Source organism: Oryzias latipes, chromosome 12 (assembly GCF_053564925.1).
Source record: "Oryzias latipes strain Hd-rR chromosome 12, Olatipes_Hd-rR_3.1".
NCBI lineage: Eukaryota > Metazoa > Chordata > Actinopteri > Beloniformes > Adrianichthyidae > Oryzias > Oryzias latipes.
Window position 1 is genome coordinate 12499562 of NC_136248.1, and position 17710 is coordinate 12517271.

The following is a 17710-nucleotide window of genomic DNA, read 5'->3' on the forward strand; positions in this document are numbered from 1 at the left end:
GCCACCTGCTGGCAAGAGGAAATGACATGTTTTACTTGGAGCATCACTACTCCGAGTAGGATGAGCCGACACACCTGAAAATGACGTCCACCTGTTGAAAAGCCATTGAAGTTTACTCTGACAAAAAACCATAACTTTCAATGCGGGGGTGTGGTCGTGACAGAGCGGCAAAGTTGGGCATCTCGCTATGCACACAAAAGTTGCTCTCACGTGCACATTCCTTGTCCAATCTCACTGAAATTCAATGGATATGATGAAGCTTCTATTCTGAACCCATGGATATGACAATCTTGGACGAGCTCTATAGCGCCACCTAGTTATTGCATGGGGCACATTCTGCCCTGTATTTTCTCTTTGCTTTGTCCGATGTGCATGAAATTAAAACTGGAGATACTCAGAAGGGTCTTCTCTCATCATGTAAAGTTTCATGGGTGTACACCTGACGGTGCCTGCGTAACAGGAAGTGGTCGATTATGTGCACCCAAATAATAGAAATTTATTATAAATCAGCCGTTTGTCTCAGGAAGCTGAGATTTCAGAATTAGATGCCTTTAATAACCTCCAGCTTTGATATGTAACACTATAGGGTCTACGAGAAACTTCATCACTTGATTTTTTTAATGAAATTTTGGACTGAACAAAGATTTTTAGCATAAATTATGTTTAGGTTATCAGCACCAAGAATTCAACTTTCATAGGCATTTATGTGCTACTGCTTCCTAAAAAAATTCAGAATTATTGAAGTTACAGGTGAACTTTTATTCAACATTTCATCCAAAAAGGTCCGAAAACGTCTTTTTAGGCAAAACTGCAAACACCTATTTTTTTGCATAACTTATCTTTCAAATATCAGCACAAAAAAATTAAAAACGGTAGGGATCTGTGTTTGCTGCCTTCCATATTTTTTTCAGACTTAAAAGTGTAACAGATGATTTATAAAAAATCCTTTTTCATCCAAAAACCTGTGTTAAATCTGTCTAGACTCCAAACAAACATTTTTTTATGGTAACTTATGTTTCAACAATCGACACCAATTTTCACAGACCTATAGCTAAACATGTCCCATAGCTACCTGAATATTTTCATAGATATAAAATGAACTGGTCATTCTAACATCTGGCATTCTAACATCTAACATCTTACATGTCAAAGCCTCTCTCAGCCTGGCTCTGCTGAAGGAGTCGTGTTACAACCCCGCCCCCTCCTGCTGGGACCCCTGCTATGTAAATTAGCAAGCAGTGAACAGAGAGATGAGAAGTAAGAATGGCCATTACTCAGGCATGCATAATCCAAAGACAGCCAGTTAAACACTGAAAGACATATTTTTTCGGTATGTCTTTCATACATCTTTAGTATTAAAAACTCTCCAAGATGAATGTGCCTGACTCCACCTGCAGGTGGATCACAGACTTCCTGACGGACAGACAGCAGTATGTGAGGCTGGGGAAGCTCGTCTCAGATACTCGGTCCACAAGCACCGGATCCCCCCAGGGCTGTGTCCTTTCACCCCTGTTACTCTCCCTGTACACAAACAGCTGCACAGCTGGTCACCTGTCTGTCAAACTCCTGAAGTTTGCTGACGACACCACACTCATCGGCCTCATCTCTGACGGAGATGAGTCGGCCTACAGGAGTGAAATAGCCAGGCTGGTGTCATAGTGCAGCGCTAACAACCTGGAGCTTAATGCTCTGAAGACAGTGGAGATGACAGTGGACTTCAGGAAGGCCCCAGCCCCCCTCCCCCCTGTCATCCTCTGTGACTCCCCGGTGACCTCTGTGGAGTCCTTCTGCTTCCTGGGAACCATCATCAGCCAGGACCTCAAGTGGGAGCAGAACATCAGCTCCATCACTAAGAAGGTCCAGCAGAGGATGTACTTCCTGAGGCAGCTGAAGAAGTTTCACCTCCCTGAAAAGATGCTGGTAGACTTTTACACCGCCATCATCGAATCCACCCTCACGTCCTCCATCACAGTCTGGTTCGCTGCGGCCACGGCCAGAGACAAGGCCAAGCTGCAACGCGTCATCCACTCAGCAGAGAAGGTGATCGGCTGCCACCTCCCGTCTCTCCAGGAGCTGCACATCTCCAGGACCTGGAGGCGGGCAGCCAGGATTGTAGCCAACCCCTCTCATCCAGGACATAATCTCTTTCGGCCCCTCCCTTCTGGCAAGAGGCTCCGGTCCATCAGGACCAGGACCTCGCGCCACAAGAACAGCTTCTTCCCCACTGCAGCCAGCCTGCTGAACAGAACCCCAACTCCCCCAGGTGACCCCCCTCCCCCCCCCGCCCACCAAAGGACTGTCGGTGCCACTTACAGGCCCCACCATCCCAGCCCATCTGTGCTCCCACTTTAATTCACCTTACTCTACTGTATATAGTGTGTTGTTGTTGTTAACTTAATTTTTAACTTATTCTTAATTGCACTATACACCAAGTCAAATTCCTCGTTTTGTAAAGTGCGCTCTACTGAACCTGGCAATAAAACTTTTTCTGATTCCTGATTCTGATTCTGATTCTATTAATCATTGTTTTTTATTCATTCAAAATGCAATTAAATCAATATTTTATCTTTTTTCTTTTCCTTTTTCTTTTTTTTATCTCTTATATCCTTTTTTATAATCAATGTTTGAACTTCTTTTCCTTTCTATTGTCATGGTTTCAGTTTGTTGTCTTTTTTTTCGCTTTAGTTCTTGTTCTGTCTTGTTTGGTTCTGTTTCCTGTTTTATTTTGAAAGGTTTCCTGTCTTGTCATGTTTCTTGAGTTTTACTTCCTTTGGTCCCCATCTGCCCTAATCGTGTTCACCTGTGTCTTGTCTGCCCTGTCTGTATATAAGTCTTGTCTCTGCCTTCCTCCTGTGCTGGTCCATTAACTTCTGCTCATGTTGATCACGTCTTCTTGTCTGGCGTCCATGTCCCTTGCCATGCCACAGTAAGTTTTTGTTTTTAGTTTTGTCATCCTGCTCTGCAGCGCTTTTTGTTAGTTAAATAAACCCACTTGCCCTGAACCCGTTTGCCTCCCGTCTCTGCGCCTGGGTCCTACCTGCTCTCGAGCCTCCCCCCCACACGACATCTATACATCCAATGAAATTAAACTACAAATCAACAAACACAACTGATAACAAATGTCTCTAAAAAATGATGTGTATATTTGCAGAACCTTAAAAACACCAAACAAATAACAAATGCTTCCCAATTAAAGCACAAAAAATGGAACACAAAATGTAAAACCCAAGTTAGAAATTGCAATTTGAAAAAGATACTTTTTTCAGCAGCTTTTCAAAATCAATCACCAATTCTACTCTTCTGTGGATGAAACAAAGAACTCCAGAACAATGAAGCCATTTCTCTAAGTCTCTCTCACCTTCAGTTTTAAACAAGGTCTGTGAAAATCCACCATACATTGGTCACATGAACTCAGAGACCTGCTAAAAGTGCACAATTGTAAAAGCTCTTTTATATAGACAACTGTTTGTTTGCTTAGAGCTCTAAATATAAAAAAAATGCTTTTCTATCACCTAGACACAGATGGAGAACCATATCAACTGGATTAATAACAGGGTGGCATGTTTAGACAACATGAAGCTGTCCATCACATTTTTGACCTAAACATGTAAACACATCCTTGGCTCTGCGGTTAGGAAATGGTATTTGGGAATCTCTTTATACCAGGAGCCAGCCTGGCCATTGGAACATCGCCACAGTGCCCATCCAGACTGGGACAGCAACGGGGTCCACTTCAGAGCCGTGAGCTGCTGTGTTTAACTCCAGCTGTCCCAGCAAGGGAGACAACTGCAGCAACATCCACTGACCAAGCTGACAAGCCCTGGCAGAAAAGATCCCCACAAGAAAAACACTGGCTCAGGCAGGCTGGTCAAAAAAAAATAGTTTTGCCATTGTCTTGCAGCTCGCAGATCAAGTGGTTTAGTTTTCCAGTAATGTCAGTCAAGAATGCAAGTTCAGATTCACCATATTCATATTCACCATATTCAACAGACATCTCCTCCAATAGCACCTTAAAAATCCTGTGCTGTTTTGCTTTGCAGCTGAGGTTCTTTACGATTTTCAGAATAAGAGTCATTATATGTCCAGAGCCAATCACTTCTGCACATAAGGCCTGCTGGTGAATGACGCAGCAGTAATGCAGACATTTTGGAAAGTCTGGGTCAGCTTTACAGTGAGTGATGAAACCTGTTTGTCTATTGATCATAGCAGGAGTCCCATCTGTAGTCACTGCTACCAGCTTTTCTAATTGTACCTTTTTCTGCACAAAAACTCCTTCACCGTGTTATACATTTCAACTCCTCTTGTAGTTGTCTGTTAGGGCAGATGTGTCAGGAGTTCTTCTCTTGTGGAAACCAAAAGCTATGCTGTACTGTTGCCGTCCACAGACTCATCACACTGGACGTTAACCACCTGCACTTTGCAAGATCCCGGTCCAGCTAATTGGCCAAGTTATCAGACATAGCTGACACTCATCTAGACATTGTAGTGGAAATTGAATGAGTTCTATTGTTCTCATCCTTAGGGACAGTGATAGCAATTATCATCATTGCTTGAATTTTTTTCATGCTATATGCAAAAGTCTTTGTCCCTTAAGGCAACAGATTACAGCCCCCCCCCCCCCCCCCCCCCCCCCCCCCGGCTGCTGTCGTATTAACAATAGCTTGGAGCTCCAGAATGGACAAGAAAAAACGACGAAAATGGCTCGAGCAGGGCGTTGCTCACGGGGCGGTCGCTCGTGCCATGCGGCCGCACGTGCTCGGGCCCGCTAAATGCTACTTGTAGCTTTAATTATTATTATTATTATTATTCTACCGGAAGAGTCGCCTTTTTGAGGCCTTTAACATACCCCAAAACTCACCAAATTTGGCACACACATCAGGAGTCGCGAAAAATTTCGTATTTTATAGGAGATTGGCATGGGCGCAGAAAAACGGCTCGATAGCGCCACCTACAGTGACTTTTGTCCCGACGCCCCGCATACGCTTTAACGTACAAGCTTGATTTTTACAGGGCATGTTCTTCAGATGGAGACCTACAAAAAAGTCAGAAAGGACCCACCTGTCACTCGCACAGGAAGTCTGATATATTGAGGTCAATATGTCATTTTTGCTCCATTTTGGACATTTGCAGGCCTCGCTCTAGAACGAACTCCTCCTAGAGATTTGTGAATAATGACTCCAAACTTTGGTTTTGTAAACTAAACACATGTCCGATGTTAAATTGCGAAGCTTTTAAGTTTTTACGGATGTTTGTGACCGTGGCGGCGCGTCGAAAATGGAGGTCATTTTGAAAACACGCCATGAAAAGAAAAATGGCCATTACTCAGCCATGCAAAATCCAATCTGATCCAAAATTGATATGCATGATTGTAGTCTGACTCTGAACACATCAGAAGTGGAAAAATCCAGAACAGGTGTAGCGCCACCTGCTGGTAAAAGGAAATGACATGTTTTACTTGGAGCATCACTGCTCCAAGTAGGATGAGCCGACACACCTCAAAATGATGTCCACCTGTTGAAAAGCCATTGATGTTTACTCTGATAAAAAGCCATAACTTTCAATGCGGGGGTGTGGTCGTGACAGAGCGGCGAAGTTGGGCGTCTCGCCATGCACACAAAAGTTGCTCTCACGTGCACATTCCTTGTCCAATCTCACTGAAATTCAATAGAGGTGATGAGGCTTCCATTCTGAACCAATGGATATGACAATCTTGGACGAGCTCCATAGCGCCACCTAGATATTGACAAATACATTTTATGTCACATTCTGACCTATCTTTTCTCTGTGCTTTGTCCGACATTCATAAAATTACAACAGGAGATACTCATAAGGGTCTTCTCTCATCGTCTAAAGTTTCATGGTTGTACACCTGACGGTGCCTGCGCAAGCCAGTGCCAAACAGGAAGTGGTTGATTGCGTTGCAGTCAGATAATTAAAAATTCATAAAAAATCATCCGTTTGTATCACGAGGCTGAGATTTCAGAATGAGAGGCCTCTTACATATCTCCAACTTAGATACACAGCACTTGCATGGGTGAACAAAAAACGGCTCAATAGCGCCACCTACCATGTTTGTTTTTGAGAGCCCCGCCATGTTCTTTAACATACAAGCTTGATATTTACAGGACATGTTCATCAGATAGAAACCTACAAAAAAGTCTCTTGGGACCAAGCTGTCAGTCGCACAGGAAGTCTGCTATATTGGTGTCAATATGTCAGTTTTGCTCTATTTTGGTCCTTTGCAGGCCTCGTTCTAGAACGAACTCCTCCTAGAGATTTTTGAACAATGACTCCAAACTTTGGTTTTGTAAAGTAAACACATGTCCGATCTTAAATTGCGAAGCTTTTAAGTTTTTACGGTTGTTTGTGACCGTGGCGGCGCGTCAAAATTTGAGGTCGTTTCGAAATCACGCCATGAAAAGAAAAATGGCCATTACTCAGCCATAAATAATCTAATCTGATCCAAATTTGTTGTGCATGATTGTAGTCTGACTTTGAACACATCTGCAGTGGAAAAATCCGAAACAGGTGTAGCGCCACCTGTTGGCAACAGGAAATGACATGTTTTACTTGGAGCATCACTGCTCCAAGTAGGATGAGCCGACACACCTCAAAATGACGTCCACCTGTTGAAAAACCATTGAAGTTTACTCTGATGAAAAACAAATCTTTCAACGCGGGGGTGTGGTCGTGACAGAGCGGCGAAGTTGGGTATCTCGCCATGCACAAATGTTGCTCTCACGTTCACATTCCTTGTCTGATCTCACTGAAATTAAATAGATTTGATGAAACTTCCATTCTGAACCCATGGATATGACAATTTTGGACGAGCTATATATGTTCATAAATGATCATGAAGCATGATCATATAATCAAGCTTCATAGGAAATCAGCCGTTTGTCTCAGGAAGCTGAGATTTCAGAATTAGATGCGTCTTACAAAGCTCCACGTTTGAAAAGCAGCACTATACGTACGAGAAACATTTAACCACCTTAATCACCCTATTGTGCTGAAAGCAAATTTTTGGACATTTTGACTCAAGCAAATATTTTTATCATAACTTCTGTTTAGTTTATCAGCACCAAAATAAAAAATATTTACATTTATAAAATGAACTGGTCAACTCTAGGATTTTATTTATTCAATCTTACATCCTCAAGCTTTTCATCAGTCTCCCCTGCTGCAGGAGTGGAGTTAGCCCCCCCCCCCAACCCCCGGCTGTGTGCTCACATGTAAATTAGCCAGGAGTGGCAGACAGAAAGTAGAACAGTTAGAAAGCCTAGTTCAACACTAAATTACAGCAATTTCCTTTGTTTTGTTTGTCTTTTATACATCCTTAGCACTAATCATTGCTTTTTTATTCATCCAAAATACAATTAACTTTATATTTTATCTTTTTTTTTTTTACAAACAAAATATATGAATGTGCTCCAAAACAAAACCCAGCCTCAGTACACTCCTACAGATGTAACATCAGACAGTAAATGTCTCTTTTATGCTTTTTTAATCAATGCTGCAACTTCTTTTCATTTCCTTTCAATACATCCAATAAAATTAAACTACAACGACAACAAACACAACATATAGCAAATGTCTCTAAGAAGATTGTGTATATACAATATGTACCACCTTTAAACACCAAATAAATAACAAATCTTTCTAATACAATCACAAAAAATGGAACACAAAATGTAAAACCCAAATTAGAAATTGCAATTTTAAAAAGATACATTTTTCAGCAGCTTTTCAAAATCAATCACATATTTTACTCTTCTGTGGATGAAACAAAGAAGTCCAGAGCAATGTAGCCACTTCTCCAAAGTCTCTGTCACCTTCAGTTTTAAACAAAGTCTGTGAAAATCCACCATACATTGGTCACATGTATTCAGAGACCTGCTAAAAGTCCACAATTGTAAAAGCTCTTATATAGACAACTGTTTGTTTGCTTGGAGCTCTAAATATAAAAAAAATGCTTTTCTATCACCTAGACACAGATGGAGAACCATATCAACTGGATTAGTAACAGGGAAACATGTTTAGGTTTAAACTTACATCAATAGACAACATGAAGCTGTTCATCACATTTTTGACCTAAACATGTAAACACATCCTTGGCTCTGCGGTTAGGAAATGGTACTTGGGAATCTCTTCATACCAGGAGCCAGCCTGAACATTGGAACATCACCACAGTGCCCATCCAGACTGGGACAGCAACGGGGTCCACTTCACAGCCGTGAGGCTGCTGTGTTTAACTCCAGCTGTCCCAGCAAGGGAGACAACTGCAGCAACATCCACTGACCAAGCTGGCAAGCCCTGGCAGAAAAGATCCCCACAAGAAAAACACTGGCTCAGGCAGGCTGGTCAATAAAAAAATATAGTTTTGCCAATGTCTTGCAGCTCGCAGATCAAGTGGTTTAGTTTTCCAGTAATGTCAGTCAATAATACAAGTTCAGATTCACCATATTCATATTCACCATATTCAGCAGATATCTCCACCAATAGCACCTTAAAAATCCTGTTCTGTTTTGCTTTGCAGCTGAGGTTTTTTATGATTTTCACAATAGGAGTCATTATATGTCCAGAGCCAATCACTTCTGCACATAAGGCCTACTGGTGAAAGAAGCAGCAGTAATGCAGACATTTTGGAAAGTCTTGGTCAGCTTTACAGTGAGTGATGAAACCTGTTTGTCGGTCAATCATAGCAGGAGCCCCGTCTGCAGGTATGGCTACCAGCTTTTCTAATGGTACCTTTTTCTGCACAAAAACTCCTTCACCGTGTTATACATTTCAACTCCTCTTGTTGTTGTCTGTTAGGGCAGATGTGTCAGGAATTCTTCTCTTGTGGAAACCAAAAGCTATGCTGTACTGTTGCCGTCCACAGACTCATCACACTGGACGTTAAACCACCTGCACTTTGTAAGATCCCGGTCCAGCTAATTCGCCAAGTTATCAGACATAGCTGACACTCATCTAGACATTGTAGTGAAAATTGAATGAGTTCTATTGTTCTCATCCTTAGGGACAGTGATAGCAATTATCATCATTGCTTGTTTCTTAATCTGATAAAAACCTTCTTCTACTTGATGAGAAAATGAGCAGGTCTAAACGAGGCTTAGATTTAAGAATTTTTTTTTAATGCTATATGCATAAGTCTTTGTCCCTTAAGGCAACAGATTATAGTCCCCCCCCCCCCCCCCCCCACAGGCTGCTGTCATATTAACATTAGCTTGGAGCTCCAGAATGGACAAGAAAAAACGACGAGAATGGCTCGAGCAGGGCGTTGCTCACGGGGCGGTCGCTCGTGCCAGGCGGTGGCACGTGCTCGGGCCCGCTAAATGCTACTTGTAGCTTTAATTATTATTATTATTCTACCGGAAGAGTCGCCTTTTTGAGGCCTTTAACATACCCCAAAACTCACCAAATTTGGCACACACATCAGGAGTCGCGAAAAATTTCGTATTTTATAGGAGATTGGCATGGGCGCACAAAAACGGCTCGATAGCGCCACCTACAGTGACTTTTGTCCCGACGCCCCGCATACGCTTTAACGTACAAGCTTGATTTTTACAGGGCATGTTCTTCAGATGGAGACTTACAAAAAAGTCTGAAAGGACCCACCTGTCACTCGCACAGGAAGTCTGATATATTGAGGTCAATATGTCATTTTTGCTTCATTTTGGACATTTGCAGGCCTCGCTCTAGAACGAACTCCTCCTAGAGATTTTGGAGTAATGACTTCAAACTTTGGTTGTGTAAACTAGACACATGTCCGATGTTAAATTGCGAAGCTTTTAAGTTTTTATGGATGTTTGTGACCATGGCGGCGCGTCAAAATTGGAGGTCGTTTCGAAAACACGCCATGAAAAGAAAAATGGCCATTACTCAGCCATGCAAAATCCAATCTGATCCAAAATTGATATGCATGATTGTAGTCTGACTCTGAACACATCTGCAGTGAAAAAATCTGGAAAAAGTGTAGCGCCACCTGCTGGCAAGAGGAAATGACATGTTTTACTTGGAGCATCACTACTCCGAGTAGGATGAGCCGACACACCTGAAAATGACGTCCACCTGTTGAAAAGCCATTGAAGTTTACTCTGACAAAAAACCATAACTTTCAATGCGGGGGTGTGGTCGTGACAGAGCGGCAAAGTTGGGCATCTCGCTATGCACACAAAAGTTGCTCTCACGTGCACATTCCTTGTCCAATCTCACTGAAATTCAATGGATATGATGAAGCTTCTATTCTGAACCCATGGATATGACAATCTTGGACGAGCTCTATAGCGCCACCTAGTTATTGCATGGGGCACATTCTGCCCTGTATTTTCTCTTTGCTTTGTCCGATGTGCATGAAATTAAAACTGGAGATACTCAGAAGGGTCTTCTCTCATCATGTAAAGTTTCATGGGTGTACACCTGACGGTGCCTGCGTAACAGGAAGTGGTCGATTATGTGCACCCAAATAATAGAAATTTATTATAAATCAGCCGTTTGTCTCAGGAAGCTGAGATTTCAGAATTAGATGCCTTTAATAACCTCCAGCTTTGATATGTAACACTATAGGGTCTACGAGAAACTTCATCACTTGATTTTTTTAATGAAATTTTGGACTGAACAAAGATTTTTAGCATAAATTATGTTTAGGTTATCAGCACCAAGAATTCAACTTTCATAGGCATTTATGTGCTACTGCTTCCTAAAAAAATTCAGAATTATTGAAGTTACAGGTGAACTTTTATTCAACATTTCATCCAAAAAGGTCCGAAAACGTCTTTTTAGGCAAAACTGCAAACACCTATTTTTTTGCATAACTTATCTTTCAAATATCAGCACAAAAAAATTAAAAACGGTAGGGATCTGTGTTTGCTGCCTTCCATATTTTTTTCAGACTTAAAAGTGTAACAGATGATTTATAAAAAATCCTTTTTCATCCAAAAACCTGTGTTAAATCTGTCTAGACTCCAAACAAACATTTTTTTATGGTAACTTATGTTTCAACAATCGACACCAATTTTCACAGACCTATAGCTAAACATGTCCCATAGCTACCTGAATATTTTCATAGATATAAAATGAACTGGTCATTCTAACATCTGGCATTCTAACATCTAACATCTTACATGTCAAAGCCTCTCTCAGCCTGGCTCTGCTGAAGGAGTCGTGTTACAACCCCGCCCCCTCCTGCTGGGACCCCTGCTATGTAAATTAGCAAGCAGTGAACAGAGAGATGAGAAGTAAGAATGGCCATTACTCAGGCATGCATAATCCAAAGACAGCCAGTTAAACACTGAAAGACATATTTTTTCGGTATGTCTTTCATACATCTTTAGTATTAAAAACTCTCCAAGATGAATGTGCCTGACTCCACCTGCAGGTGGATCACAGACTTCCTGACGGACAGACAGCAGTATGTGAGGCTGGGGAAGCTCGTCTCAGATACTCGGTCCACAAGCACCGGATCCCCCCAGGGCTGTGTCCTTTCACCCCTGTTACTCTCCCTGTACACAAACAGCTGCACAGCTGGTCACCTGTCTGTCAAACTCCTGAAGTTTGCTGACGACACCACACTCATCGGCCTCATCTCTGACGGAGATGAGTCGGCCTACAGGAGTGAAATAGCCAGGCTGGTGTCATAGTGCAGCGCTAACAACCTGGAGCTTAATGCTCTGAAGACAGTGGAGATGACAGTGGACTTCAGGAAGGCCCCAGCCCCCCTCCCCCCTGTCATCCTCTGTGACTCCCCGGTGACCTCTGTGGAGTCCTTCTGCTTCCTGGGAACCATCATCAGCCAGGACCTCAAGTGGGAGCAGAACATCAGCTCCATCACTAAGAAGGTCCAGCAGAGGATGTACTTCCTGAGGCAGCTGAAGAAGTTTCACCTCCCTGAAAAGATGCTGGTAGACTTTTACACCGCCATCATCGAATCCACCCTCACGTCCTCCATCACAGTCTGGTTCGCTGCGGCCACGGCCAGAGACAAGGCCAAGCTGCAACGCGTCATCCACTCAGCAGAGAAGGTGATCGGCTGCCACCTCCCGTCTCTCCAGGAGCTGCACATCTCCAGGACCTGGAGGCGGGCAGCCAGGATTGTAGCCAACCCCTCTCATCCAGGACATAATCTCTTTCGGCCCCTCCCTTCTGGCAAGAGGCTCCGGTCCATCAGGACCAGGACCTCGCGCCACAAGAACAGCTTCTTCCCCACTGCAGCCAGCCTGCTGAACAGAACCCCAACTCCCCCAGGTGACCCCCCTCCCCCCCCCGCCCACCAAAGGACTGTCGGTGCCACTTACAGGCCCCACCATCCCAGCCCATCTGTGCTCCCACTTTAATTCACCTTACTCTACTGTATATAGTGTGTTGTTGTTGTTAACTTAATTTTTAACTTATTCTTAATTGCACTATACACCAAGTCAAATTCCTCGTTTTGTAAAGTGCGCTCTACTGAACCTGGCAATAAAACTTTTTCTGATTCCTGATTCTGATTCTGATTCTATTAATCATTGTTTTTTATTCATTCAAAATGCAATTAAATCAATATTTTATCTTTTTTCTTTTCCTTTTTCTTTTTTTTATCTCTTATATCCTTTTTTATAATCAATGTTTGAACTTCTTTTCCTTTCTATTGTCATGGTTTCAGTTTGTTGTCTTTTTTTTCGCTTTAGTTCTTGTTCTGTCTTGTTTGGTTCTGTTTCCTGTTTTATTTTGAAAGGTTTCCTGTCTTGTCATGTTTCTTGAGTTTTACTTCCTTTGGTCCCCATCTGCCCTAATCGTGTTCACCTGTGTCTTGTCTGCCCTGTCTGTATATAAGTCTTGTCTCTGCCTTCCTCCTGTGCTGGTCCATTAACTTCTGCTCATGTTGATCACGTCTTCTTGTCTGGCGTCCATGTCCCTTGCCATGCCACAGTAAGTTTTTGTTTTTAGTTTTGTCATCCTGCTCTGCAGCGCTTTTTGTTAGTTAAATAAACCCACTTGCCCTGAACCCGTTTGCCTCCCGTCTCTGCGCCTGGGTCCTACCTGCTCTCGAGCCTCCCCCCCACACGACATCTATACATCCAATGAAATTAAACTACAAATCAACAAACACAACTGATAACAAATGTCTCTAAAAAATGATGTGTATATTTGCAGAACCTTAAAAACACCAAACAAATAACAAATGCTTCCCAATTAAAGCACAAAAAATGGAACACAAAATGTAAAACCCAAGTTAGAAATTGCAATTTGAAAAAGATACTTTTTTCAGCAGCTTTTCAAAATCAATCACCAATTCTACTCTTCTGTGGATGAAACAAAGAACTCCAGAACAATGAAGCCATTTCTCTAAGTCTCTCTCACCTTCAGTTTTAAACAAGGTCTGTGAAAATCCACCATACATTGGTCACATGAACTCAGAGACCTGCTAAAAGTGCACAATTGTAAAAGCTCTTTTATATAGACAACTGTTTGTTTGCTTAGAGCTCTAAATATAAAAAAAATGCTTTTCTATCACCTAGACACAGATGGAGAACCATATCAACTGGATTAATAACAGGGTGGCATGTTTAGACAACATGAAGCTGTCCATCACATTTTTGACCTAAACATGTAAACACATCCTTGGCTCTGCGGTTAGGAAATGGTATTTGGGAATCTCTTTATACCAGGAGCCAGCCTGGCCATTGGAACATCGCCACAGTGCCCATCCAGACTGGGACAGCAACGGGGTCCACTTCAGAGCCGTGAGCTGCTGTGTTTAACTCCAGCTGTCCCAGCAAGGGAGACAACTGCAGCAACATCCACTGACCAAGCTGACAAGCCCTGGCAGAAAAGATCCCCACAAGAAAAACACTGGCTCAGGCAGGCTGGTCAAAAAAAAATAGTTTTGCCATTGTCTTGCAGCTCGCAGATCAAGTGGTTTAGTTTTCCAGTAATGTCAGTCAAGAATGCAAGTTCAGATTCACCATATTCATATTCACCATATTCAACAGACATCTCCTCCAATAGCACCTTAAAAATCCTGTGCTGTTTTGCTTTGCAGCTGAGGTTCTTTACGATTTTCAGAATAAGAGTCATTATATGTCCAGAGCCAATCACTTCTGCACATAAGGCCTGCTGGTGAATGACGCAGCAGTAATGCAGACATTTTGGAAAGTCTGGGTCAGCTTTACAGTGAGTGATGAAACCTGTTTGTCTATTGATCATAGCAGGAGTCCCATCTGTAGTCACTGCTACCAGCTTTTCTAATTGTACCTTTTTCTGCACAAAAACTCCTTCACCGTGTTATACATTTCAACTCCTCTTGTAGTTGTCTGTTAGGGCAGATGTGTCAGGAGTTCTTCTCTTGTGGAAACCAAAAGCTATGCTGTACTGTTGCCGTCCACAGACTCATCACACTGGACGTTAACCACCTGCACTTTGCAAGATCCCGGTCCAGCTAATTGGCCAAGTTATCAGACATAGCTGACACTCATCTAGACATTGTAGTGGAAATTGAATGAGTTCTATTGTTCTCATCCTTAGGGACAGTGATAGCAATTATCATCATTGCTTGAATTTTTTTCATGCTATATGCAAAAGTCTTTGTCCCTTAAGGCAACAGATTACAGCCCCCCCCCCCCCCCCCCCCCGGCTGCTGTCGTATTAACAATAGCTTGGAGCTCCAGAATGGACAAGAAAAAACGACGAAAATGGCTCGAGCAGGGCGTTGCTCACGGGGCGGTCGCTCGTGCCATGCGGCCGCACGTGCTCGGGCCCGCTAAATGCTACTTGTAGCTTTAATTATTATTATTATTATTCTTCCGACTTTTCCGTCGCCTTTTTGAGGCCTTTAACATACCCCAAAACTCACCAAATTTTGTATACACATCAGGAGTCGCGAAAAATTTCATATTTTATAGGAGAACGGCATAGGTAAACAAAAATGGCTCGATAGCGCCACCTGCAAAATTTGTTTTCGCGAGCACCTCCATATGCTTTATAGTACAAACCTGATTTTAACAGGGCATGTTCATCGGATAGAAACCTACAAAAAAGTCTCTTGGGACCAAGCTGTCAGTCGCACAGGAAGTCTGATATTTTGATGACAATATGTCATTTTTGCTGTATTTTGGTCATTTGCAGGCCTCGCTCTAGAACGAACTCCTCCTAGAGATTTGAGAGTAATGACTCCAAACTTTGGTTTTGTAAACTAGACACATGTCCGATGTTAAATTGCAAAGCTTTTAAGTTTTTATGGATGTTTGTGACCATGGCGGCGCGTCAAAATTGGAGGTCGTTTCGAAAACACGCCATGAAAAGAAAAATGGCCATTACTCAGCCATGCATAATCCAATCTGATCCAAAATTGATGTGCATGATTGTAGTCTGACTCTGAACACATCTGCAGTGAAAAAATCTGGAAAAAGTGTAGCGCCACCTGCTGGCAAGAGGAAATGACATGTTTTACTTGGAGCATCACTACTCCGAGTAGGATGAGCCGACACACCTGAAAATGACGTCCACCTGTTGAAAAGCCATTGAAGTTTACTCTGACAAAAAACCATAACTTTCAATGCGGGGGTGTGGTCGTGACAGAGCGGCAAAGTTGGGCATCTCGCTATGCACACAAAAGTTGCTCTCACGTGCACATTCCTTGTCCAATCTCACTGAAATTCAATGGATATGATGAAGCTTCTATTCTGAACCCATGGATATGACAATCTTGGACGAGCTCTATAGCGCCACCTAGTTATTGCATTGGGCACATTCTGCCCTGTATTTTCTCTTTGCTTTGTCCGATGTGCATGAAATTAAAACTGGAGATACTCAGAAGGGTCCTCTCTCATCATGTAAAGTTTCATGGGTGTACACCTGACGGTGCCTGCGTAACAGGAAGTGGTCGATTATGTGCACCCAAATAATAGAAATTTATTATAAATCAGCCGTTTGTCTCAGGAAGCTGAGATTTCAGAATTAGATGCCTTTAATAACCTCCAGCTTTGATATGTAACACTATAGGGTCTACGAGAAACTTCATCACTTGATTTTTTTAATGAAATTTTGGACTGAACAAAGATTTTTAGCATAAATTCTGTTTAGGTTATCAGCACCAAGAATTCAACTTTCATAGGCATTTATGTGCTACTGCTTCCTAAAAAAATTCAGAATGATTGAAGTTACAGGTGACATCTTAGAGAGCATTACATCCAAAAAGGTCCGAAAACGTCTTTTTAGGCAAAACTACAAACACCTATTTTTTTTCATAACTTAATCATCATATATCAACACCATTTATTTTTTTAAATGTAGGGATCTGTGTTTGCTGCCTTCCATATTTTTTTCAGAAGTCCAGGTGAAACAGATGATTTTAAAAAAATCCTGATTCATCCCAAAACCTGTGCTTTTTCCGTCTGGACTCCAAACAAGTGTGTTTTAAAATTACTTATGCTTCAAATATCCACACCAAGTTTCACACGCATATAGCTGAACATGTCTAAATGCTTCTTGAATATTCTTTACAGATATAAAATGAACTGGTCAACTGTAGGATGTCATTTCCTCTTACATGCTTAAGTCTTTTCCTCATGCTGCAGCCTGCTCCTCAATCATCCCTGTTGCTGGAGTCAAATTTCACCCCCCCCCCCCCCCCCCCCACACACACACACCAGCTGCCAGTTCATATGCTAACTAACCCAGAAGTGAGGTGACAAGAGTTTAGACACAAGAGGGAGGGCAGACTGCTTTTTCATTTGTTTTGTATGTCTTTCATAGATTTTTATGAATAATCATTGCTTTTCTAGTCATGTAAAATGCAATTAACCTAATATTTTATCTTTTTTTTTTACAAACAAAACATATGAATGTGCTCCAAAACAAAACCCAACTCTCAGTACAGTTCTACAGATGTAACATAAGACTTAGACAGTAAATGTCTCTTTTATCCTTTTTTAATCAATGCTGCAACTTCTTTTCCTTAATATAAATCCAATGAAATTAAACTACAAAACCAAAAAACACAACGTATAGCAAATTTCTCTAAATAAATTATGTGTATATACAATATGTAGCACTTTTAAACAAAATAATAACAAATCCTTCCAATACAAGCACAGAAAAATGGAACACAAAATTTAAAACCCAAATTTGAAATGGCAATTTTAAAAAGATAATTTTTTCAGCCTGCTAAAAGTGCACAATTGTAAAAGCTCTTTTATATAGACAACTGTTTGGTTGCTTAGAGCTCTAAATATAAAAACAATGCCTTTATGGACGTGGCACGGATGGCACGGATGTTCAGCAGGGTAAACCCCAGGAAAGCGGCGGGACCTGATGGAGTTCCCGGAAAGGTTCTGCGGGCCTGCGCCGATCAACTCTCCCAGGTCTTCACAAAAATCTTCAACCTGTCGCTAGCTCAGGCTTTCATCCCTGCTTGCCTGAAGTCATCCACTATCATCCCGATACCCAAAAAGTCCTCATCCACAGCCTTCCTCACGGACTTCCGCCCAGTTGCACTCACTGCTGTCATCACAAAGTGTCTGGAGCGGCTGCTCCTGGGACACATCAAAGACTCCCTCCCTCCAATCTTCGTCCCCCACCAGTTTGCTTACAAAGCAAACAGATCAACGGATGATGCCATTTCCATCACCCTCCACACTGCGCTGAGCCACCTGGAACACAGAGACACCTACGCCAGGATGCTCTTTGTGGACTATAGCTCAGCCTTTAACACAATCATTCCTGACATTCTGGT